Source organism: Microcaecilia unicolor, chromosome 6 (genome assembly GCF_901765095.1).
Source record: "Microcaecilia unicolor chromosome 6, aMicUni1.1, whole genome shotgun sequence".
Classification (NCBI taxonomy): domain Eukaryota; kingdom Metazoa; phylum Chordata; class Amphibia; order Gymnophiona; family Siphonopidae; genus Microcaecilia; species Microcaecilia unicolor.
In genome coordinates this window covers 235,931,930-235,954,338 of record NC_044036.1, presented here as the reverse complement: position 1 = coordinate 235,954,338, position 22,409 = coordinate 235,931,930, and the positions used below count along the sequence as shown (strand labels likewise).

Here is a 22,409-nt window from a genome sequence, read left to right as displayed (position 1 = left end):
GCCAAATTGACCCTGCTACATACTGGCAACAGATATACATGAACAATTAGACAGCACGAACGGATTCAAAACACTACCTCCAAGACTGGGACAACAGACGCGGAAGTATACTAGACAGAATAGCACCAATACAAACAAAACCTCACGAAGACACAATTCGATACCATGGTTCAACGAAGAACTGAAAAAACTAAAAACACAAGTTAGAAGGCTTGAACGAGCATGGATTAAAATAAAAGATGAATACACACTTAATACATGGAAACAAATGCAAAGGAAATAAATATACAATAAGACAAACCAAAAGGTCATATTACAAAACCACAATAGGACCAGACTACAAAGATACGCATAAACTTTTCCAACTTGTGAGCAAACTACTAGATACCACACCAGTTACCACAACCAACACAGACACCCCATCTGCAGACACCTTGCCAAATACTTCAACGAGAAATTCATAAAGCTTTCGAACCACCATACCATCCAACACCACCGATCATGAAAAATGCTTGGAATGCCTAGACCCAACCCCAGATGAATATCCAGAGACAGAATTTGGACAAACTTCGCTCTACTTACCGAGGAAATCATTGCCCCAGCGATTAACAGGTTCTCCAAATCACACTGCAAACTAGACATTTGCCCTAACAACCTAACAAAATTTGCTCCTCAATGCGTCATAGCAGACCTCACATCACACTTAAATTACATGTTGTTACATGGATTATTCCCTGAGGATAAAGGAAACATACTACTCACCCCAATACCTAAGGATTCAAAGAAAAAAGCAAATGACATCACCAACTACCACCCGGTAGCATCCATCCCTCTGATAGTTAAATTAATGGAAAGCATGGTCATCAAACAACTTACCGATACCGATTACTTAAAACAAATTCGACATACTGCATGAATCACAATCAGGATTTCGAGCCAACCACAGTACTGAAACAGTACTAATCACTCTCTGACAAAATTCAAACAAACAATTGCTACTGGTAAGACTATTCTCCTCTTACAATTTGATATGTCCAGCGCATTCGACATGGTAAACCACAAAATACTACTGAACATACTAGAATACTTCGGGATCGGCGGAAACGTACTCAACTGGATGAAAGGCTTCCTAACTACAAGAACATACCAACCACCTTATTTTCAAAAGAGAAAGACGCCCATATTTCGACCCAAATCGGGAGATGGGCGTCTTTCTCCCGTGGGCGCCCAAATCGGTATAATTGAAAGCAGATTTTAGGTGTCTTCAACTGCAGTCTGTCGCGGAAACGGCCAAAGTTGACGGGGGGCGTGTCGGAGGCGTGGTGAAGGTGAGACTGGGGCATGTTTATTGGCCGACGCCCATCTGTCCTCGGCCGATAATCGAAAAAAAGAAAGGCGTTTTTAGCACGAATTTGGGTAACTTTTTTTGGACCCTTTTTTTTCACGAACAGTCCCAAAAAAAGTTCCCTAAATGATCAGATGAGCACCGGAGGGAATCGGGGATGACCACCCCTGACTCCCCCAGTGGTCACTAACCCCCTCCCACCCCAAAAAAAAACAACTTTAAAAAACTTTTTTTTCCAGCCTGTATGCCAGCCTCAAATGTCATACCCAGCTCCATCACAGCAGTATGCAGGTCCCTGGAGCAGTTTTTAGTGGGTGCAGTGGACTTCAGGCAGGTGGACCCAGGCCCATCCCCCCCCCACCTGTCACACTTGTGGTGGTAAATGGGAGTGCTCCAAACCGCCCCCAAAACTCACTGTACCCACATGTAGGTGCCCCCCTTCAGCCATAAGTGCTATGGTAATGGTGTAGAGTTGTGGGTTTTGGGGGGGGGGGGGGGATTTGGGGGGCTCAGCACCCAAGGGAAGGGAGCTATGGACTTCAGAGGTAGTTAACTTTTTTTTTTAATTGTTACAAGTGTCCCCTAGGGTGCCCGGTTGGTGTCCTGGCATGTGAGGGGGACCAGTGCACTACGAATCCTGGCCCCTCCCATGACCCAATGCCTTGGATTTGTTTGTTTTTGAGCTGGGCGCCTTCGGTTTCCATTATTGCTGAAAAACGATACCACCCAGCTCAAATCCGCACAAATCCGATGCATTTGGCTGGCACAAACCATATTATTGGAAAAAAGATGGACGCCCATTTTTTTTTTTTGAAAATACAGTTTGTCCCGCCCCTTCACATACCCGTTCTCTGAGATAGACGCCCATGGAGATGGGCGTTCGCGTTCAAATATGCCCCTCCAAGTGACCACAAACTTGAACACATTACCATGGAAACCAGAGTGTGGAGTACCACAGGGATCACCGCTGTCACCAACCCTTTTCAACCTAATGATGACACCCCTAGCCAAACTACTATCCAACCAAGGCCTTAACCCTTATATCTACGCAGACGATATCACGATCTACATTCCCTTCAAGCATGATCTCACAGAAATCACAACTGAAATTAAACAGTCTCCAAATCATGAATTCTTGGGCGGATGCATTTCAATTAAAACAACGCAGAAAAAACACAATGCCTCATCCTTTCAACACAATACAACATGTATAAACCCACCACCATAAATACTCCAGAGTACACCCTTCGTGTCTCAGAAACCCTGAAAATCCTTGGAATCACAATCGACCAAACTCTAACTCTAGAAATCCAAGTTAAAAACACAGCAAGAAAATGTTTCCATTCAATGTGGAAAACTCAAAAGAGTAAAACCTTTCTTCCCAGGGGAAACTTTCTGTTGCCTGATCAATTATTTGTACTAAGCCATCTAGATTACTGCAATGCAATCTATGCTGGATGCAAAGAACAATTCATTAAGAAACTCCAAACTGCTCAAACACAGCAGCCAGACTCATTTTTGGAAAAACAAAGTACAAAAGCGCTAAACCCCTAAGAGAAAAACTACATTGGCTCCCACTTAAAGAACGTATTACGTTCAAAATCTGCACCCTGATACACAAAATTATTCACGGCGAAGCTCCAGTCTACATGACAGACCTCATAGACTACCAACTAGAAAACACAAAAGGTCAGCAACGAACATTCCTGAACCTCCATTACCCAGCTGCAAGGGGGACTAAAATATAAATCAGTGTATTCATCCAGCTTCTTCATAAATGGGCACGCAATTGTGGAATGCACTCCCGAATGCTATAAATCAATGCATGCAAGTAATAAAATTCCGAAAATGACTAAAAAGCCAACTTGTTCAAAAGGGCATACCTCAACTGATCTATCCCAAATACCTGACAAGGAAACCGGCACCAGACATAGACAAAATGAACTTTTCTATACATGACTACTTCACCTAAAACTGTCAACTACTGAACTTTAACGCTTTACCATTTGATTTTTTCCCCCAGAAAAAAACTTTTATACTTGATTGCTTAACTTACTTTATCTAGTTTGACCTTTACTGTAATAACATTATGTATTTCTTGATCCGGAACTGGCGATCGCCATTATGTTACAATGTAAGCCACATTGAGCCTACAAATAGGTGGGATAATGTGGGATACAAATGCAACAAATAAATAAATAATAAATAAGTGCACTAGGCACTGTTCCATAAGGTCACACATATAACTGCAAGAGGGGTATGTATATATATATATATATATATTTTTTTTTTTTTTAACCAGGCACCTCTCTGTGCAGCCAGGGATAGAACAATCTCCTCTAACCACAGGCTCCCGGTACAATGAAGAAACAGATACCCACAGTGGTGTGCTGGAGCCGGCTCGCACCAGCTCGCAAGAGCCGGTTGTTAACTTTGCTCGGCTCTTGCGAGCTGGTTGTTGAATTGCGTGAGCTGGCTCTCTTCCTCCCTCTCAATCCGGTCCCTTACGTCAGCGACTTCACAAATTCTTTGGGGTCGCTGCAAGCACTGACTCTCCCACACTGGCGCTGCAGGTTCGCATTTTAAAAATGGCCACCGAGACTTCCAGAGGCGGCCTCGCGAGACTTCTGCCGAAGTCTTGGAGGCCGCCCTTGTAAGTCTCGGTGGCCATTTTGAATCACGAACCTGCAGCGCCAGCAGGGGAGAGGGAGAGTCAGCGCTTGCAGCGACCCCAAAGAATTTGTGAAGTCGCTGACGTAAGGGACCGGATCCGGAGGGAGTTGAATTCGCCGAACTCGGGAGGAGGTGACAGGGGAGAGAAGGGAGTCGCTGGGCATTTGTGAATGGAGGGGAGGGGAGAGAAGGGTCGCTATAGGTGCATGCAGGGCAGGGTAGAGGAGGGTCACTGCTGGACATGGGTGCATGCAGGGCAGGGGACAGGAGGATCGCTGAGTATAGGTGCATGCAGGGCAGGGGACAGGAGGGTCACTGACATGGGTGGATGGAGGGCAGGGGAGAGAGAAGAAATGCTGGACAAGTATGGAGGAGAGAGAAGAGAGAGGAAGGAGATGAGATGAGGGGAAAAGGAAGAGAGGAGAAAAACTGCACATGGATGAAGAAAATAGGCAGAAGCTGAGGACCAGAAATGAAGAAGAAAGGAAGAAAGAAAGAAATGGAAAGGAAGCCCTGGAAACGGAGTTAAGAGGACAGATAGCAGCAGAATCAGATACTGGGCCAGCATGATCAGAAAAACAGTCACCAGACAACAAAGGTAGAAAAAAAAAATCATTTTATTTTCATTATAGTGTTTGGAATATGTTCACTTTGAAAATCAGGTGCTCAACATTAAAAGTTTATATTTATTTATTTATTTACTTATTATGCATTTTATCCCACATTAAACATGATTAGATTGGAACCTGGGATCATTTAATTTTTTTTTTCCTGGAGATAGTAATGCATTGCCCCCCACCCCTGGCTATAGCTAGCTCTGCAATTTTGGGGGGGGGGGGGCACCGAGGTGGACCGGGGAGAGAGCCTGTTAAAAATTTACCAGCACACCACTGGATATCCACCAGTAACTTCAAACTCAAGGACTTTATTCCATGCAGGTTTCTAGTATACAGTTCCAACAGCAGCATTCACCTTCAATCCTAAGCACCTTTAAGCCACCTGAAAGTGTGTGGCCAGTAGTCCCCTTTAAGCAGAAGGCTCTTAGCACATGTCAGGATTCAATATAGGCTACAGTCGGCTTCAGTGTAGGCTCTTGATCCAGTGCACCATAAACATTAGTTCAATTCCAAACAGCAGCAGTCCATTCAATTCATCAACATAGTTAAATCACAAAGCAGCAGTTATACTTCTATTCTCTTCACCCTCATAATGAGCTCCATATTTTAGGGACTTCTCACACCCAAGGGATTCCCCCTGCAACAGCTTCACTAGTAAGGTCAATACTTTAGGGACTTCTTCTTACCCCAGGATTTTCAGCCTGCAAATACTTCCAAGACTTCAGTACTTTAAGGACCTCCCTGCCCAAGGGTTTTCAGCCTGCAACTGCTTCTCACCTTCCTTGCTGCTCTCCCTGAACTGACCTCTTTTGACTCCTTCCCACCTGCCTAATCAATCCCTGGCTTCTGCCTTCACAACCAATCATTCTCCACTCATTAGCTTCTCTACACACCCATACCAGCTGAGTTGAGCCTTAGACTAATGAGGAGCTCCTGCACACAGGGTTTCCTATCTCTCTTTCCCCCTAGTGGCAGCCAATCTACACCTCCTGTTAGCTTACACCCATGTCCTCCCTTATTGTCCCGTCCCGTCCGGGTTTTCCATCTCACCCCCTGGCTCCTTGCCTGCAATGCCTTCTGGGACTTGTAGTTCAGAATGAAGCTGCCTTAACCTAACTATCCTGATGTGACTTTATCACTATATATATATATATATAGAGAGAGAGAGAGAGAGGGGTTTTTATTTTGAAAAAGAAAACAAGGTGAGGTTGAAAAAATGAAGAAAAGCCAAAGGCCCTTAAAAAATAAGAATAAATCGCTCTAAACCTGGCGTGTGAGACGACACCACTAAAATCAGCTGCTCCTCACATGGAAACAAAAATGAAACTGAGGGAGTTGTATTCATGTGGTGAGCAGGAAGGCACTTGTGCAGCACAGTTTGCTGTCTTCAAAGCTCTAGTTTTTTCTATGGCATAAATGCTGGACCGGGTGACACGGATCAGTGTCTACCCACTTATGAGAATAAACAAGCCTGCTTGTCAGTGGCGTAGCCAGAAGTCCATTTTTGGGTGGGCCAACAGGTTGGATGGGTGGGCACTAGACAGTGGTGTGCTGGTAAATGTTTAACAACAGGCTCTCTCCCTGGTTCACCTCTGCGCCCCCCACCCTGTCCACCTGTGCACCTCCCTTCAAAATTGCAGAGCTGGCTATAGCCGGGGAGAGAGCCTGGGGGGTGGAGGAGGCCAATGCATTACTCTCTCCAGGAAAACAAACATTAAATGATCCCAGGTTCCAATCTAATTCATGTTTAATGTGGATAAAATGCCATAAATAAGTAAATAAATATAAACTTTTAATGTTGAGCACCTGATTCTCAAAGTGGACATGTTCCAATCATTATAATGAAATAAAATGATTTTTTTCTACCTTTGCTGTCTGGTGACTTTGTTTTTCTGATCATACTGGCCCAGTATCTGATTCTGCTGCTATCTGTCCTCTTTACTCCGTTTCCAGGGCTTCCTTTCCATTTTATTTCTTTACTTTCCGCCTTTCTTCTTCATTTCTTGCTCTGGGTCTTCCGCAGACTTGGACTGTCCAGTGGATCAGCTTCTGCCTATTTTCTTCATCCATGTCTTCTCTTCCTTTTCCCTCATCTCATCTCCTTCCTCACTCTTCCCTCCCCCTCCATCATGTCCGCATTTCTTCTCTCTCCCTTCCCTCTCCTCCATCCATATCCAGCAGCTCCTCTCTCCCTGCCCTTCCCTCCATCCATCCATGTCCAGCAACCCTCCCTCTGCCCCTGCCCTCCCTCCATCCACCCATGTCCAGCAACCTTCCTCTCTCCTCTTCCCTCCCCTCCATCCCACCATGTCCAGCAACTCTTCCTCTCCCCTCCATCCATCCCCAGCAATTCTGTTCTTCCTCTGTCCCCTCCATCCATCCATTCCCAGCAATTCTCCTCTCTCCCCTGCCCCCCACCTCCATCCATCCATCCCCAGCAATTCTCCTCTCTCCCCTGCCCCCCACCTCCATCCATCCCCAGCAATTCTCCTCTCTCCCCTGCCCCCCACCTCCATCCATCCCCAGCAATTCTCCTCTCTCCCCTGCCCCCCACCTCCATCCATCCATCATCCTCAGCAATTCTCCTCTCTCCCCTGACCCCCACCTCCATCCATCCCCAGAAATTTCTCCTCTCTCCCTTGCCCCCCACCTCCAATCCATCATCCCCAGCAATTTTCCTCTCTCCCCCTGCCCCCACCACTCCATCCCCAGCAAATTCTCTCTCCCCTGACCCCACCCTCCATCCATCCTCCCATGACCTCTCCCTCTCCCCTCCCTCCCGCTCCATCCATGTGTCCAGTGGATTCTCCTTCACCCCATGCATCCTTCCCTTCCCATTCCACCTGCCCGCCCTCTCTCTGACGGCAGCGCTTCCCAGACACTGCCTCCGCCACCACGAATCTACCTCCTCCCTCTGTCTCACTTCTCAACAGCAGCGGTAGCGATTCAAACACGCTACCTCCTGCTTCTAACCCGGAAGCGTCTCCTCTGCTTCCGGGTTAGAAGCAGGAGGCAGCATGTTTGAATCACGACGCTACCGCTGCTGTTGAGTGAGACAGAGGGAGGAGGTAGATCGTGGCGGCGGAGGCAGCGTCTGGGAAGCGCTGCCATCAGAGAGAAGGAGGCAGATGCAGGATCAGCGCTGCCTGCTCCCTCCGCTCCACTGCTGGGTGGGCCTGAACCCAAACTGGGTGGGCCTAGGCCCATCCAGGCCCACCCGTGGCTACGCCCCTGCTGCTTGTATTACTATTAATCATTTCTATATGCTACTAGACACATGCAGCACTGTACACATTATATGTAGATACTTTCTCTGTTCCTAGAGGGCTCACAATCTAAGTTTTTGTACCTGGAGCAATGGAGGGTTAAGTTGGTAGACGAGTACAGATGGCAAATCCAGGACAATAAAATATCATGTTGGTGCCTGAGAAAGGAAAAAAAAAACATTCCTACAGCCAGCTTATGTTTAGCTATTGCCTGTAGTGCCTAGACAATCCTGAGGTTAAAGGTGAAGGCTGAGAGAATAACCAGCTTATTTTCAAACGAGAACGCCGGACAAAAAGCGACATAAAAGGCACTGGGCAGCCCCGTGAAAGAAGGCCGGCTAAATCCAATAATTGAAGGTGGGACGTAAGGCCGGCGTCAACGCGCAGCCGGACATCTATGGCCGGGCCCTCAGGGGGCATGTTAGGGGCATGTCAGGGACGTGTTAGGGGCGGCGTTTATGAGATGGCCACCTCCAATGTATCACGGCTAGCATAATGGTTTCGTATGGCCGGGAACCATGGCCGGCATTAATTAGACCTGAAAAAAAAGCGAACAGAGTAAGGAGGAAGTTGTCTTTAGACCCATTAGCGATTTTGTGGAGTTGGAGCGTGGCGAGAGCGTTGTTGGGAGAGAAAGCTGAATCGTTGTTTGAGAGTTTGTTGAGTACCTGTTACCTTTGTCTGTGTGCTGTGGTCGGAATGTTGTCAGCCTCATCTGCCTCATTTGTGTTTTACCTTTTCACCTTTTCCTACCTACCCCTTCTAGTCCCCAAACTCAAACACCACTACTCCTTCCTCTATCTCCCCCATCCCTCTCCATTCACTGTCCTGTAGGTGTAATAAATAACTCTTATGGGAACAGCTCCCCACAGATTACTTATACCAAGGTCCTAATGTACGGAAATCTGCCTAAGCAAACTTCCTAGTTCAGTCTAGGGAATAATATACAAGAACCTTGCTTCTGGCACTAGCCAGGAGTTCCATTAGAGAAGTGAAACCAAAGCCACAGCTGATATATATAGATTTATTATAGGTAAGAAAATATATAGATGTTCAAAACTCTGCAACAAGGCATAGCAAAAGTACAAAAATATATAGAACTTGCTGATAATAAAAAAACTAGATTACTACTGAATACAGACTATACAAAATGATCTTATTAGAACACTAGTAAATTACACAAACCTGATTTGTTAAAGAAACTGATACTACATCTTATGCAAATACAAGTTAGCAGCATATTCCCTGACCACGAGCTATGACATAAACCAATCTTTTCTTAGACTAAATACCACTCACTAATCCCAGCCTAGGAAGTAAATCACAGTGATCTTACCGCTGTCTTTAGGCAGTCTTCCGATGAGGCAGGAGCCAATTTTCTTCTCAGACTCGAGCTGTTTTCCCAGCGAGTCTGGTCTTAGATGTAGTGTAGGTCTCTCTGCAGAAAGCAGGTGTCTGTCCCTCAGTGTTGCTTCTCAGAGCCAATATATCTGCCACACGGTATTTGCACCAGTTGTGCAGGTCACAAGGTTGGTACTAAACACAGTCTCTGGCTCTCCCTGAGCCTTGCTGGGTTTTCTCAGGTCTTATTGCCAGTTACCCCTTTTTTCTCTTTCGGCTTTCTTAGTACCTCTCGGTCAGGTGACAGCATGGACCATCCTGCTCTTGTCCTAGATCACTCAAGAGCAAGAAGAGTTTTTTGTTTTTGTGACCCTGAAGTGGATACTTTCTGGTGCCCATGGGTCTGACTCCCTTCTCAGCTTCTCACGGTGATAGAAGGGGGTGGTTGTAACCCAGAATGTCCTTGGCTGGGACATGCCTGCCAGCAATTTTCCCATAAACTGAAAAGCTGGATCTTGCTAACACAGAGATGTTCGGTCAGGGTTATAGACTCCATCTGATGTATTATGATGAATTAGGCTTGTATGAACCAAGACCAGCTCAGGTGAGATCACATGAAAGTACCCTACAGTCCCCAATTTCATATTTCATTCCTTACCTGTTCTTTTTTGTCTCTTTGTCCTGTGTACTGCTGCACCGTGTTGTGAAGACTGCTTGGAGAGTGATTGGCTACAGGGTGTGGCAGGGAGTACTTCCAGTGTGGCTCTGCTGTGTGTGACTGCATTGTTGTCGGTGGTGGCAGAGGAGTGTCAGCTTCTGTTTGTTCCTGCTGTCTTTCACCAAGTTGGTAGGGAGAGGTGAGCACTGTTGTATTGCACCTCTAGTGTGGGGAATGGAGGCACTAAATGCACAGGTGACTTACATGTTGGAGGAAGAGGGGAGGCCACTGCAGGAGGTACACACGTCCCAGAGTTTACAGGCCCCATAGCATTTCCTAGACCTCACTGACCTACAGTGTCTGACTAGTGTTTTTTTTCTAACTCGTGAAGAACTGCCCCTCTTCCATGCTGGACAACATTCCAGATGACAGAGGGAGTTTCTCAGAAGGCTTTTAATATACTCCCTAGCCAAAACCTCTTTTATCTGACTCCCAATCGGTATATGTGTGCTCAGGTATTAGCTTGCTCACCATTTTTACCCCAAGAGTTGCATGACAAAAGGTGAGAAAAGTGTCCGAGAAATCAGCAGTCGGGAAAAAAAAAGGTCACCAATGTTTTTTTCTAACTCGGGAAGAACTGCCCCTCTTCCATGCTGGACACACAGTCCAGATGACAGAGGGGAGTTCTCAGAAGGCTTTTAATATACTCCCTAGCCATAACCTCTTTTATCTGACTCCCAACCGGTATATGTGTGCTCAGGTATTAGCTACTCACCATTTTTACCCCAAGAGTTTAACTAAGTTTCTAAATATTCTATAGGAAAGAGTGAGGAACAGGTTGCAAGACTAATCAGCTTTATTATAGCTTACCACAACCATACAGCAGGATCAGGTATACAGGCAGATGGGTGGACAGTACGGGCAGCATCTCATCTAGCACTTCGAAGGTCTTCTGACACCCCCAAAATCCCCTGTCTTTTATACTTTCTATTCCATTCAAACTAATGGGACCCATTTACTTCCATGTTAGACTGTTTATTCCAAACTAGCTGACCACAAACTTGCTCAACTGGAAAGTTGCCACCCCTTATTTCTCAACTATTTCTTCGCACCTGCAGATACTTCCGAAAAACAAGTCTTTTCTAACTCAAATGGGGAAATTGGGGAAAATCCACTTTATAACTGACACTTTAGAGTTTCCATTTTGTTTTCTGATCTTCCATTTTGTTTCACATTTTCTTAACCTAACTTTTCTGATTTAGATCATAGGCCTCAATCTGGGCTAAAAACTAGGCCATGCTTTTCCAGCAAGCTCCTAGTCATAACATTGTGACTTTACCAGAGTTTCTATATGGCCTGAGCTTTAAGGTTCAGCCCCCTTCAGCCCTCTACCATTCCAGTGGGGGTCTCTGGCTGTATTGTATCTTAGCATTCCCCTCTTGTCACAAAGTTGGTTTGTCACTGTCTATTCCAGAAGGTGCCAAACCATCACTTGAGAGAGCGTGTTTTGGCCTTAGGAATTGTCGGTACAAAATAGGAAACTTCAGTCTCAGGTGTTGATATATGTTTCAGGGCATATGGAATTCCCTTTTCCTTACCCAACCCCTTGAGCACTCTTAATCTTGATGTCACCCCTCTCGAGACTTGCTCAAATCTGTAGTAAGAAATATGGGTGTGAAAGATGTATGGATCCATCTATCTGGCATATCCCACTGATTTTGCAAGCATAATTTCATGTAACAAATATAGGTATCAACCTGAACTGATGGTACATATTTCCGCAGGTTATATATGGATTAGCATTAATTAGCATTAGTTGACATTGTTCAATATTCAGTATTACTTTGTAAATAGTAGTAATCCCAGGTGTATCATACTACTAAATAGTTGCAGATCTTTCTGTGGCTTCTATTGTATCTGTGGTTTAACCAGTGTGTGGGGAGATAATCTAATGTATCTGTCTCAGTCTTGGGGTAGAGACTGTCATACATGACATATTGTCCTATAGGTTCTCTCCTACATATGGCAATTACTAATCTTGTAGAGCCAATTCCTTATTGTTATGGTTCCAACAAATATATGGTTAGTACTCTGATGGCGGGCAGTCTTAGGTTGTAGATATCCTTAAGTTGGTTGGAATTCTTGGGCCTTACTTTTACCCGTCATGGCCATGCAATCATGAGCACTAAGAAGCAGATAGTAGTCATAAGGTTGCATTATACAGCAAGATGGTAGCAACAATTCTATGGGTCAATCCCATGTATCTTTATAATTATGAGACTCTACAGGAAGAGAACCTAGGAAAATAATACTAAGAAGGGCCATACATAAGCGTTGACATAGGCATTGACTGGGGAGCGTGGAGTTTCCCTTTATATGAGCACGAACCGGTTTTATATCCCTTACCATTACCCCACTGGAGCTTAGTCAAACCTGCAGAAAGACATGCAACTAAGTAAGCCTATAAACATCTACAGGGTTATACCATAGTATTACGGTTTGGTGTCATCCTATATAAGCGATATCAAAGTGAATTACATAAACAGGAATAACAGGGAAAATCTCAAGAAACATGAATGCTAAAACGGAACAACGAAAAACAATAAGGGTTCAATTATGAATGTCCATTCATAATAGAAAATGTTTCATTAGCTAAAAGGAATAATAAGAAAATAAAATAAAAACTTTCCAATATATATAGACAGGATTACTGCTAAACTGAAAATAAAACAAAATTTGAGTCTATAATGTCCATAAATAGGAACTGTAAATCTCAAGTTAAGTATCTATTGGTTTTGATTTCTCTTTTGTTGCTTGTGGTTGAAGCGGTGGGAAGCTCTGAAAAATCTGGACGAAGATCTGGAAGATCTAACAGGGCTGGATTTTCACAACGGCCTGGGCGAGGAATCAGTAGAAGTGACAGTTGCTGTTGGTCTGATGGGGGAAGTGGCTGGTCTTAAGATGGTTGGGCTGGTAACATCTGGTTCTGCAGCTGGGTAAACCCGTATATCTTTCAAATGGAGCCAAGACTTGTGGTCCTGCAGTTTGCAAGTCGTAAAGGTTATTGCCACGACCTTAAGGGATCTTACAAAATTTGGGCCTGGATAGATCTTGAGGACGTAATACTTGCGGTGTACAAAATTGGACCTTTCCATGTCTTTATCCTAGGCATACGCAATGATGATTAGCCCACCAGGAGTCAGAGGTTGGCAAAGGAACAGGAGGTCAAGGGGTCTCAGATCATTCTACGATTGAATAAACAAAATAATTGTATGCCCAAATAGGGATACCCAAATAGGGAGCTAAATGTCTATAGCATCTAAAACATGTTACATTTGCTAATACATTGCTATATCTTGGTGGACATAACTAGTGTGAATTGAATAAACAAAAATAATATATAGATTTTAAGAAACATGAAAGGCAATGCTAACATGAAGGAACACTGATAATTAAATGTAAAAGCAAAAGGGAAACCATTAAAGGTTCCGTAATAGAAGAAAATATGAGTCCATAAATAGCAATAGCGAATATGAAATTATGTATCTTCCTGACTGGTTGAGGTCACAGCTTCAACAGTGAAAAGGTAAAATTGCAAAAGGCAAAGTCTCTTATGGTCAAAGAACTGGGGTTCGCAGAATATAGCCCCACTTCTGGCTTGCATAATCAGGATGAAGCAAGACAGATGGGTGATTTCTAGTAAGATATGGTCAAATGACAGTAAAGGTTAAGTAAAGGGAACAAAAGAAAAGGGTATCAAAAACAACAATAAAAATTTGAAGATAATGTTGGCAGTTCATGTGACAGATGTATGCAGGTTCAGGAATACATGTTGCACAAAAAATAGTCAAAATCGCGGGAGTTCGCCTGCTTTCTATCGCCAATAGGTACCTGAGAGAAGACAAGTAGGCATGGAAACTTCACCTGCTAAGACTACCATTCACCAAGGGTTGAGCCCTCAACTGCAGGAGGCCTGCATGACTTACAAGTTGGATGAATCGGACATAAGGGCAGAGGCTAAAGCTTCTTGCAACTGCAGTAAGTGGAGTGCTTGTCTCTTTTCCTCATGGACCAATTGATGCATGTGTTCAAATTCTCGTACAGTGATATCTCGTATCTCACACCGGGTCACATTGGGATCTGTGCCTTTTTCCTTTAATCTGGCGATCCGTTTCAGAAGCGTAGCCCTCAGATCTGCTACTTTCTCGGGTAGCTCCTCTTTGCTTACAGTTGTCGCCTCTGTGAGAGACGTAAAGGTGACTTCTGTATCCATCTGGGGAAAGGCAAGACCTAAACAGACCATTAGTGCAATTTATGTGGTTAATTTGTTGAAAGAATACATTAGAACAAGTCAGCTTGTGTTACTGAGAACAAGTGTGTACAGCCAAGAATCAGAAATGGGCTGTACAGGTAAGATGATGGCAGGGGGTAGGGGCATGGAAAGGGGGAGTGGAATCAGAAAAGGGGAGGGTTTGTAAAGTAGGGAAGGGTCAAGAGGCGTTTCGGGGATGGGGTCTCTGATGTGGGGGCAAAGGGTGTGGCTACACAGTCATAGGAGGTGGGGTAGAGGGAGCATCAGGGGGAGGGAAAACAACCATGAAGGAGTTAGACCAGGGTGAGATAGCACATTGTTTCAAGACAAAACAACATAGCTGCAACTGAGCAAGAATTAGTATGAAACAAGCAGGAAGCCTTTAACACACAGCATGAATTCCAAGATAGCTAAAATTCACACAAAACAGTCTAGCATATACTGACAGTAGGCATAAATAAATAATAGCTTAAAAGTGAAGCTCAGCGGTAGAAAAGTAATTCCCCTATTTCAGGTCTACATGACTTTAAATTTAAAAATATGGCATGGAAGCACACATGTCCCTAGTTATCCTCACGTTCGCTCGTAATGCCTCTCATTGAAAAGCAGAGAGATTGAAAGCGTCACAGCTTGCAAACCAATTGTCATAGTTGCTTCCTGTTTTAAATAGAAGGAATCAGGAAATGAAGTCCTTAATCATTTCTGAAAACTTTACCTATTCCCCGTTTAAAATACTACAAAATGAAGCAACAAGGATGGATTCATGAGCAGCACAGAAATCTCCCCTGAATGGCCAGTTCATGAGAGTATTTCTTGCCGCTTATTCCCCAATAGCTATGAGGGGATAAAAAAGTTTTATGTAATCAGGAAGTGAATTAAGTATTTCTGCTTCATGTAGATAAGGAATTAATGAAGCTTTCATAATTTACACCCACCTTAAAGAGACATCAAACATTAATGCTTTATAATCATTTTATAATACTGAAAAGTGAACATTGTATCAATTTGTACTGCACAATAGATAAAGCACTTCCGCAAATGCAAGCAAAGCCAACACAGAATTTTATTGAAACATATAAACATCAATGGTTTGTTTTATTGACGAGGATCCCGTATGGAGTAAGATAACATAGCTGAACCAGAATTAAGGTATATATAAAGAAAACAGAAAAGAGACACCCTCTGGGGATTGCCTATCCCTGCAGCTGATAGGGAATCCTCAGGAGGGCTATGCATTAGTTCAAAAAGGTAAATAAATAATCAGCTGGTCGAGCTATGTCTTTTGTATGGTACCATCAGATATACATATATACGTCATTATACTGGCAATTTTAACCTTTATAAATATAGAAATAAAAACGGGGTTATTAACAGACCTATGTCACCTATAACAGAGACAGAAACATCACACCAACACACATACATAGAAATTGTTACTGGGTATTAAGTGAAAAGTTCCGGGAAGCGCCCTGTATCAATTAAAAATGGTACGGGGACATCATACATGAGCAATGTTATCATTGGATCGTCTAGGCCTGCTTTGGTGTGGACTACGCCTAGTCACTGCGGACGGCGTTGGTCTGGGTTCCATAGAGGGAACGTCTGCTGCTTAGGAGGAGGTTGGTGCACCTGGTTTCTGGGATAATGCCTAGGAGGCTGATCACACTCGAAGGCCAAAGTTATGACAGCGCCAGCATTCTACATTGGCACGGCGATTAGGGCTAGGTTGGGAGCGGTAGTCCCGGGGTCGTTGGTTATTATCGGGGGGGGGGCCCTCTCTGGGGCTGTCTTCCCAGCTGATTATGGGGTCTGGCATTATGATTGAAGTTGCCAGTTGGAAAAGGAGCGGGATGAAATTTATTGGGGCAAAGGGAATGAGGTTGTGATGGGCTAGATCGTGTGGGCTGTGATGGATTAGGCTCTTGGCAGTTACGAGTGGCCTGTTCAATGGGCACTGATGCCAGATGGATGGTGGCAGAGATTTGTATTGATGAACCTCTCTGGGAGCCCTTTGAGGTGGTCTCCTCTGGGAAGAAGGATAATCATGTCTGCGTTCCGGGCAAGCACGATTTTGGGGGGTTGGGGGTGGTGATAGATCCATTGTGCCACAAATATGGGACTGTCAAGAGTAAATTTTACAGGTGGGGAAGAGTAAGTAACAGACGAGCCATCAATAGGAGGCTTGTCCGAATGGACATGGGGTATGGGAGTATACCCAGGTATGGAAGGAAAGGACATTATAACAACAGAAAAGGGTTCAAGGATCGAGATAATCTAGAACGAAGCCTCTGAACTATGTTCTGGAGTAACTATGGGTGGTATAGTGTGGGCAGGAATGCGTTAACAGGAGAGAAGTGAGGGGACTGTTTAACTCACCGAAAGGCATTTTTACTGACAGCAAAACCAGACCCGCTTCAGGAAAAGATAACAGCATGGTTAAAAATCAGGAAAACAGTATAAAGGTCCCTAGAATAAGCAAAAAAAAAAAAGAAGGAAACGCCCAACTGTTCAAGAGGAAGGCAGAGCAGAAAAGCAAGTGCGCCATCAGAAAGGAGAAGTTGGAAACTAGTAAAGGGGGGGCTATAGTGACAGTGGGATTTTAGAGACAACTAAATGCATAATGAACTGCAGAGATCAGACACAGAAAAAAATGAGGAGAAGAAAGATTAATGAAAAGGTGGAAAACGGGGTGGTGGTTTGTGACACAAAACAGAAAGAAAAGACAAGGGCAAGAGGGGACATGGAAATAGAAAGAGGGGAGTGACAGTATTGGTCGAACACCAGACCCAGAGTGAAAAGAGAATAGAGAGGGAAAGTGAATGGGGGAACGCTGTATTTTAAAAAGTCGTATGATGCATGCAGGCAAGATAGAAAAGTAGAGACAGCGGGGAGCGTGATAACTCACCAGAGTCTCAGGGCAGCCCGAATAAATACAGAAAAAGGACGAAAGTGGAGGTGGCAATCAAATAGGGATAGAAAGAAGAATGCATGGGAGATAGAGTAGGAAAAAATATCCAAGCGAAGAAGACAGCCAAAAAGAAGGATAGACATGCAGTCCAACAGAAAGTAACAGGGTAGAAAGAGAGGGGCAAAGAGGGGAGTTAGAAGAAGAGAAAGGATAGAGAAAGCGCAGGATTTGGCAGCATATAATGGGAATATATATGCCCTCTGCGGCCAAAGAATGCGTGACAAAAAGGTGAGAAAGTGTCCGAGAAATCAGCAGTCAGAAAAAAAAAAAGGTCACCAATGTTTTTTTCTAACTCGGGAAGAACTGCCCCTCTTCCATGCTGGACAACAGTCCAGATGACAGAGGGGAGTTTCTCAGAAGGCTTTTAATATACTCCCTAGCCATAACCTCTTTTATCTGACTCCCAACCGGTATATGTGTGCTCAGGTATTAGCTTACTCACCATTTTTACCCCAAGAGTTTAACTAAGTTTCTAAATATTCTATAGGAAAGAGTGAGGGAACAGGTTGCAAGAATAATCAGCTTTATTATAGCTTACCACAACAATACAGCAGGATCAGGTATACAGGCAGATGGGTGGACAGACGGGCAGCATCTCATCTAGCACTTCGAAAGGTCTTCTGACACCCCCAAAATCCCCTGTCTTTTATACTTTCCTATTCCCATTCAAACTAATGGGACCCATTTAATCCATGTTAGACTTGTTTATTCCAAACTAGCTGACCACAAACTTGCTCAACTGGAAAGTTGCCACCCCTTATTTCTCAACTATTTCTTCGCACCTGCAGATACTTCCGAAAAACAAGTCTTTTCTAACTCAAATGGGGAAATTGGGGAAAATCCACTTTATAACTGACACTTTGTTTCCATTTTGTTTTCTGATCTTCCATTTTGTTTCACATTTTCTTAACCTAACTTTTCTGATATAGATCATTTAGGCCTCAATCTGGGCTAAAAACTAGGCCATGCTTTTCCAGCAAGCTCCTAGTCATAACATTGTTGACTATACCAGAGTTTCTATATGGCCTGAGCTTTAAGGTTCAGCCCCCTTCAGCCCTCTCCACCATTCCAGTGGGGGTCTCTGGCTGTATTATATCTTATCACTATTTACCGCTTTGATAGGGCTGCCATTCAGCACCTTTGTGACCAGCTCCAACCCCTCCTGCAGGCCGGGACCCGTAGGAACAACCCCATCCCTGTGCACCTAAAGATTACTGCTTCTCTCTCTTTTCTGGCCACTGGGAGTTTCCAGTCTGTCCTAGCTGTGGACACAGGTCTCACCCAGCCTTCCATTTCTAACTGCCTCACCCAGTTCCTTGATGCCTTCCTTACCCACATCTCTCAGTACATCATCTTCCCCACCACCCCCCAGGCCCTGCCGAACAACATGTAGCTCGCTTCCTCTCGGTCATAGGCGCCATTGACTGTACACATGTTGCACTCAGACCCCCCCCCCCCCCCCCCCCCCCCGGGCACGAGAGGCCACTTATAGGAACAGGAAAGCATTCCACTCCATGAATATGCAACTTGTGTGTGACGCCCAGGGGGAGATTCTAGACGTGTGTGGCCGATACCCAGGTTCCACCCATGACGCCTATATATTGCAGCACTAAGGAATCTTCCGCAGGTTTGACCGAGGGGAGATCACCGGCGGATGGCTCCTAGGTAAGTGCAGCATGGATCTGCCAAAACTGTACCTCCTCCAACAGCCAGCCCTCAGCACTGCCTCCATCTAGCTTACTCTACAACCCACTATTCCCCCTCTACCTCACCAAGGTACCTGCTCCAAACAATACACACTCATCATCTGTCTCATCCTACTTCTCTCCAAAGGTGACAGAGGCTACCCACAGCGGACTTGGCTCATGACCCCCATAGTGCACCCACAAAGAAGGTCAGAGGAGAACTACAACAGTAGACATCGGACCACCCGTGGCATCATAGAGCGCACTTTTCCGATGTCTGGACCATTCTGGATGGGAGCTCTTGTACAGCCCCCAAAAGGTGGCAAAGATATTCCTGGCCTGCTGCATGCTACATAATTTGGCAAAGCGCCGAGGGCAGGCCCTCCCAGAAGAGCCACAGCCACCACAGCAGCAGGCCCCAGAGGAAGAGGATGAGGAGCCCCCTCCACCTCCTGCTCACAGAGCAGAGCAGAGTGCTCACCAGCTGGGGGTCAGAGCCAGGCAAAGACTCATCGAGACAAGTTTTCAGTGAAGTAAGTTGACATTTATTTATATCACACCGTATTTACACACCAACCCCCCCCCCCCCCCCCCCAGCACCATCACCCGCTCTGTGTATATTCCCCTTCCTCCACCCCTCACCCCCCAGCATGTCCCATCACTTTCCCTGCCCCCTCCCCTGGCCCCGTCCCCTCCTACCCCTCCCACCGTGTTCCTTTGCAGCTGGTGCTGCATGTGAACTCTGTTGAGAGTCCTCCTCTGATTAGCTCCCACTCTCCTCCTCTGTGTCCATAAGGCAGCCTGCTGTCTCAGCTGCCCTGTGGAAGTCCGGCCACTTTGTGCTCTGTGCCTTGCCCCGCAACCTGGGCACAGGACCCAGAATGGAAGCTGGTGTGGTGGCTGCTGGACCAGTGGCTGGGGCGCCTGAGGATCTCAAGCTCCACTTCTTAGCAGGTGGTTCATGTGCAGAGGTGGAAGTTGACGCCAGTTGTTGTTGCTGCTGCACAGCTGGATTAGGTGCTCTCAGGTCACGGCGTAGGCCCTCGATGCTGTGGTCCAGCCGTTGGAGCTGCTGTATCACATCACGTTGGGCCTGGAGCGCTTCCCGTTGCACCTGTACTGCTTTCTGTTGGGCCTGGAGCGCTTCCCAGTGCAGCTCCAATTTCTGGTGCCGGTAGTCTCCCATCTGCACATTGTGGCCCAGCAATTGTGTGGCAAGGCGCAGTTGCTGCCTCCTCTGCCTGGATGGCCTCTTCTGAGGAGGTGTCCCCCCTTCTGCATGTTCACCTTCTTCTTCATTGCCACCATCAGCAAAGGCTGCAGGTGGTGGAGGGATAGCCTTTGCTGCAGGTGGTGGAGGGAGAGCCTCTGCTGTAGGTGGTGGAGGGAGAGCCGGCGCTACTGCTGCTGCTGCTGGGTCCTGTGTTTCCACCCCATGGTTCCGTGTGGTTTCTTGTGCAGGCCCACTGGTTTGCTGCTGTGTGTGCTGGGGCTGGTGGCCACTAGGGCCAGCTTAGTCTCCGACTGGCTGTCATCACCTGCATAGCAAAAGGGGAGGAAGTGTGTTGGTCAAAATAATCTGCTTTTGTTTTTCAGCATTCATATACATAGCCCCACAGGCAAAGACCCAGCAAAGAGATGATGAGGAATGGGATTCGCAGGCAAGCCACAGATGTCATGTACATGGTACAGAGCTGGAGACAAGGAGCACAGTGTATTATAGAGACTGATGTGCAAGAGAGCCATACAGGCAGGTGGGTACACATAGAACTGTGAAAGGACTGCAGAGGACACAGTGGCTACAGCACAGAGGTGTGGGAAGGAGATATGGCAGAGTTTGGTGATGGGGAAGGCCCCCAAAGCTGTGAAACAGTGCTAATCTACACACAGTTTATTTATTTTATTTAGATTGTATATCTTATATTTTAAATATATTATTTACATATATTATCTACATTGCTGGAAACCCTCTCTACCCCCTTCCCCCTCTCTCCCTCCCCCCTCTTCCCTGCTACTCCCTGTGTCATGGTCTGTAATGAATAGCGATTTGCATTGCATGCTGTTTTCTCCCCTCTTTCCCTACTGAGGAGCACCACACTGACCCCCACTTGTGTAAAACAGAGTGTAGTACAGCACAACAGATCCCCCAGCATCCTAATGGTCAACCTACCTGAGCCCTCAGGCTGTGCTGATGTGTCCAGGGACCCAATGCCATGTATCCCCTCCAGGGGCAAGAGCCCATGGATGATGCGCTCAATGGGGGTCAGGTTAGCAGTGTCATCTGCTGGGGGGTTGGCACCAGCCTTCCTCCTCACATCTTGCCTCAGCCGGCGCCACTTTTGTTTGCAGTCTTCCACATCCCTGCCACGGTGGATGACTGCATTGAGCCTGTCTCTGACTGCTTCCCATTCTCGCTGCTTTGTAGTAGCAGCTAGTCTCTGGCCCGTGGGAGCAAACAGATTCATGTGCCTCCTCTCTAGTTCTTCAACCAGCAGCTGAACTTCTGCATCACTGAAATTACCTTTGCGGGTTGGTGGTTGCTTTGGTGCCATTGTACCAATGCAATGCAAAGAATCGATAATACAGAGAAGGGCGGCTAAATACGCTCTCGGGGACGCCCATGTAAGAATGAGATGGGCGGATCTCAGATGGCCGGCCTAATTTCGATTATTGGCAAATCCATGGCTGGCCCCAGCTGCTTTGCCGAGATGGCCGGCCTAATTTTGATTATAGGTTGGGAACTATGGGCGGCCCCAGCTGCACTGTGCCTGTCCTCATTTTGATTAAGGGTCATAATGATAAATGTCCGCAGCTGCTCTGCCCATTTGAAAGCTTGTATTTCCTTTATTGGCGCCTCTTTAAAATGGCTTTCTCTGTGCTTGCACTTGAGAGGTTTTTTTTTTGTTCCCCCCTGACATCATGCCTCAACCGGCCCACTTTCGTTTGCAGTCTTCCACATCACTGCCACAGTGGAAGTGCGCTTAAGCTGGTCCCTTACTGCCTCCCTTTCTCTCTGTTTTGTTGTAGCAGCCAGCCTCTGGGCTGTGGGAGCAAAGAGATGCATGTGCCTCCTCTGCATTTCCTGAACCAGCAGTTCAATTTCAGGGTCGCTGAAATTACCCTTGCCGGTGGGTGTTTGCTTTGGCTGCCATTGTACCAATCAATGCAAAGATTCTTGTACCACTAGCTCAAGGTAAGCTTATACCTCTCTGCCACCTTTTCTGTTTCTGCTATGTAGGTGCTAAACAAACACTTCTTGCATCTTGCAGGACAGCTGGTCAAGAGGAAATGCAAGGAGACAGCAGTGGACTGTAATACACTGGACTCTGAGAGCCATGATTGTTTCTACCCATATTTGTTGTACAGATGTCTTGTTCTCATTGGACACATTCGGTTGGTGGCTGCCTGTGGGGTGCGGGAGGGGAAGAGGCCCTGAGAATGGATGTGTGCATCCCTCATGGTCAAGAGCTCCCCATTCTGTCTCTGTTCTTTGCATTCAATCTTACCTCTATTTTCACCAGGTTCACAGGTATCCACAGCAGGT

At 45.8% G+C, this 22,409-nt stretch overlaps 1 protein-coding gene across 1 annotated transcript in view; it reads left to right on the top strand.

The window, feature by feature from the left end:
- NOXA1 (NADPH oxidase activator 1) overlaps positions 1 to 22,409 on the top strand; it is a 590,376-nt gene that overhangs the window by 275,135 nt on the left and 292,832 nt on the right. The window lies entirely within an intron of this gene.